Source organism: Thermobia domestica, chromosome 14 (assembly GCF_964235325.1).
Source record: "Thermobia domestica chromosome 14, izTheDome1.hap1.1, whole genome shotgun sequence".
Lineage (NCBI taxonomy): Eukaryota > Metazoa > Arthropoda > Insecta > Zygentoma > Lepismatidae > Thermobia > Thermobia domestica.
The window spans coordinates 164311405-164316155 of NC_137467.1; the positions used below are offsets into that span (position 1 = coordinate 164311405).

A 4751-nucleotide genomic window follows, 5' to 3' on the forward strand; every position below is an offset into this window, starting at 1 on the left:
AAAATTACATGAAACTAGTTGAATTATATTTATTATATCTTAATGTGTTTCTATTTAGTTTATTATTTGTTAAATGTATAGAAATAATGAATGGATGCCATATTGCTGTTTATGCATTTGTATAATATATTTTGTGAATATTAATGAAGTTTATTTAAGTAAGCTTTTATGGATATTTTGGTTGAATAAAGTTCTTAACTGAAACTCAATCAAACGAACAATTTGTCGTTATTTTTGATGTGGTATCACTTTCATTTTACACAAATGCCAGTATAAGAACAAGAAATATACCTAGGTATGCCTCAAAATACAAGGAACACACTGTATAAATATCTATGTTCATCGTACAATTTACATGGTAATTTCCACTTGCCGTTCATATTCTTCATGTGTCAGCCCTTGCTCGTAGAGTACTCACAATCGTACCACACTACACAGCGTCTTAAATTATTACAACCCTTCTAGAAAAGTGTTTTGGTAGCAGTTTTGTTCCAGCGGATGAATACACGCATTTGTATGCATTATAGAATTCACAGACCTTGTAAGCGTCTCAACGTGGGCTAGAGTTTTACCCGAGCACCAAAAAGCACACAACTTACTCATTGTACTGAAGGAAAGACCTGATTAAAATTTAGCTAGTTTTATCTGTTTGGGTATTAGGGGGAGGTAGGAACAGACACGGAACAGCCTAAAGTATTTATCAGCAATCAACACGGGGAACCGATATGATTTATTTTGTCTCACTTCAGGTACGTCAAGACTTCAATGTTGTATATCGCGCCAACTATAACAGCCCATTTTATACAGTTACTATGCACAGACATTCCATCAAAAAGTTGGGCCTAAGGGACATCCAGCCGCAAGGGGCAAGGATATCAGAAACCAGATTCAATTATACATTCTCTTGATACAATATATTGTGACAGTTAATTCGCTTTTTCCCTTCCTCAAATTTTGCCTCGGTTGGATACATTCCTGGGTACTAAAGGTACTCCAGGCTATCCAACCATAACTTTAATTATATTTGCGCAACGGAAAAAAATAAAAAAAATGAAAGAAAATAAAATGACATCTGCAATAATGAAAAAATGAAGAATTTAAAAAAAAACAAAGAAAAAGTATAAAATTATACTTTGAATCAGGATCTTTCTCCTGTTCAGACCACTGCGAGAAGCACTGTAACTGTTAATAATAGACTTCAGGTTTATTTCTTCATTCTAAAGAGTGAGCTCCTCCGTGGCTAAGCGGTTAGAGTACGCGCCTTTGGCGTGCGAGACCCGGGTTCGATTCCCGGCGGGAGCTCATGTGGTTCGGATTCCAAGTTAATCAGTAGGTCCACGTCTCATATAGCCTCGCTGCTGAACGGGACGCTAAACTAAAATCAAATCAAAATCAAATCTTCATTCTAAAGAGCACTTACCAAATATTATTGATCCAACTTATAACTAAGGGATATTGTGATTTCATAATGCAATGACTATTACTTAGTTCAGAATAAACTAAAATTTATTATCACAAAAGAAGAAATAATAAACACTACAACGACAGAGTTCCCCTTCCCGCACGGGAAGGAAAAAGACTGAAGCACACATTGAAAGTGATGATAAAAAAATTAAAATTAAAACAATAAAAAGGTTTAAAATTTAGTTCTCACTTCCAAATTTATCTTCACCAATCTTACTTTTCACAACAATTTCCACGCGAACAGAACGAATTTTTGATGCACTTCTTAAACTCCCAAAGAATAGTTTTGTTAAGGTTAGGGTTTTTTTCGTACAATATGAACTCTGTTTAGTTAATCCGATTCCTAGCTCAAGTACACTCTTAAAATTTTGAAGATTTCGGTTAAATAAAACAAAATGGGAGAATCCTAATAATACTGAACGATGGGGACAACTTCGAACCTTGTACACAATCATTAACATTACTGAAACTAACCTAACTACTATAACTAACAAAGAAAATAAATTCACACAAAACCAAAGAAATTTAAACACTGATTTCACATGGAGAGCTGCTAACCTATACGTAAATTCAATATTTGAAGTTCTAACTGAGGCAAATGGAAGTGGAAGTGAAGGGAGAGGAAAAACAAATTCTATCACCCAGGCGACCGAGGACCCATGCTTGACTGGAAACAGTTACATTAAGCGATCATGTTTTTAGTTTCCATTATTCAGAAGAAACTAAACTATTATTATATTAAACGGTTGTAAGAGTAATTTACAATAAGCAGGCCTAATTACATTAAAATTTATCCCCTCCTTTCTTAAAAGTAAAATTCCGAAACTGAAAATTTTAGAAGTTCATAGTTCCGATTTCTGAGAGTTTATATCAATTTAGGAATTTATATCAATTTAAGAATTTATATAAATTACTTCGCCAATTCACCCGAATTCAAGAATTTAACCAGCTACAGTCATTTTCCCTAAGCACTTTCATTTGCCTGGAACCTTCCTATTCACATGGTATTCTTGGTTTAGAAGCCGAGTCTTCAAAATACATCTGCTTGCATCCCAAATAAAAGAAATTAAAATTACCTTTATATCCTGCGTGCTTTTGATCAAACCTGATAACTTATAAGTCCTTCTGAGGATCCATTTCTCTAAAGTAGCAAACTCACTTTTTGGCAGGAAGGCAAACTCCGTAGTATCCGTCAACAGTGTCTAATTTTACATTTTGCTAGTATCCTATCTTTACATAACTACCGTAATTCAGTGGCCTTCACTCCCTCCTGCCACGTCAAGGATAGATAGTGCACTACATGTTTTTTTTTTTCACTATTAAGTTTGAAACTCATATTTATTCGGTTGTTAGATGTCTTTTAGTCAAAATTCTTCCTGCACCAAGTCTCTAACATGATAACACCACTATGCCATTGCAACGTATAATCGTTTTTTGGATCTTTTCCTGGACAATTCTTTGTTCCCGGCGAAAAAAGCTTCACTTCGCCCCCCTTTAATCCGATTGGTGCAGTGATTACTACCGGATAAATTTTAAAATTTTAACATACTTATCGACCTATTATAATTTACTAAAAAAACTTACAATTAAAGTAAAAATCTCTAAATTATAGTTACCAAATAATTTGTAATTTAGATTTTACAGAAGAATACTTGGTAGCTTTTGTTTTACTTATAATTTTTCTCACTTGGTGGCAGCACAATCACGCACAGCGAGGACTATAAAGGAACTATCAATGTTGCTTTGGCTCGAACTCAAAGAAGGGCACCATTTTTTGTCTTCAAACTCCCAACGATCTTTTATTAATTTTAGTCATTATACATGAGCGGAAAAGACCGTCTTATCTTCGGGGTTTACCGAGGATAAATAAAATATCTCGATCGAGATTATATATTTCTCCATCTTGATTCCTAATTCTTTAATTAAAATTCACACGAAAACAAAGCTAACTCTTACCTAAATTGTCAATACAAGATCAGCTAGACGATAACGAACAAGACATTAAATTTATACACACCTTACCCTAAGGAATAGCATCCTATTACTAATAAAAACGTGGCATAAGCAAACAAGGGAGAAGAAGAAAAGCCTAACCTATACTTACAAAGACATTGGCAAAGAGGGAGAAGAAAAGAGAAAAACAAAAAAACATACACTTCATAACTATAAAAAAAGAATTCTGAGTTCCATTTACAGTTCACATTAACCAACATAGCATGAAAATACACCTAAGCCAAAGAAAAAAATACACAGCCAATGAAAACCATCTGCACGACAACCAACATGACATGCACAAGTAATATGAAATAAGACTTTACCTAACCCAAATAAATATACAAAAAAATCAATTAATGAAAAAAATCCCCTAGACGACAATTAACATGACATGGAAATACACTACCAATGGAAGAAGAAAAAATTCAATACAACCAACATGACATGGAAATACACTACCAATGGAAAAAATCTCAATATGACAACATGACATCGAATTCATACCTATCTAACCCTAAATAATATATTTCTACTGCTAACAAAAACATGGCATAAAACAATCACATACAATAAGAAAAATTCGAAAGAGACCTACAACTCTTTTCTAAGGAATTCTATATCCTATAATCTGTCCCTGGTTTCTATTCCTTTCACCTTGCAATCGTTACGTAACATTGTCTTGAATGACATGAGGATAATCACGGAGAAGTTCTAATCCTTGGTACAGTCAAAAAACTTTAGGTTTTGGAAGTTTTCGATTCCTATACTTTCACCTTTTAACGTATAAAGAATGGCGCTGTTTTTTAAAATTTTCTGAACCACATAAATGCCGACATAGCATTTCATAAATTTGTAGGTTTTTTGCTTAACTGCAGATGAGACGTAATGGGTTTTTACCATCAGAAGATGTCCTTCTTTCAGGATTACCTCTCACCCAGTTTTCTTTATCTTTTTCTTTCAACTTAGGAGGTAACATCCGGATGAATTTCAAGATATTTATATCTAATGTCTAAATTATTTAAATTTGAATTCCACGGAATTTTTTTCTTGAAAACTTCCGCCGCTAAATACGATAGGATCAGTTCGGCAGGCGTACAGTTGACACTACTACAAAGGGAATAGTTTAAAAGGTCCTGTGCGTGCTTTAGTACTTCACTCCATTGTGTTTGTTTCTCGTGACATTCTAGTCTAATAATACGATTGCGTTCTTTATGGCTACGTTCTGTCGGGCCATTAGCATTTGGACTGTAGCTGAAAGTCACAGTATGTTTGATACTATTCCAATTACAATA

At 34.0% G+C, this 4751-nt stretch overlaps 1 non-coding gene across 1 annotated transcript; it reads left to right on the forward strand.

The window, feature by feature from the left end:
* Positions 1-1228: 1228 nt before the first annotated feature.
* Positions 1229-1302, forward strand: TRNAQ-UUG (transfer RNA glutamine (anticodon UUG)). Its single transcript has one exon. It is a non-coding gene; the product is annotated as a tRNA-Gln (tRNA).
* The last annotated feature ends 3449 nt before the right edge of the window (positions 1303-4751 follow it).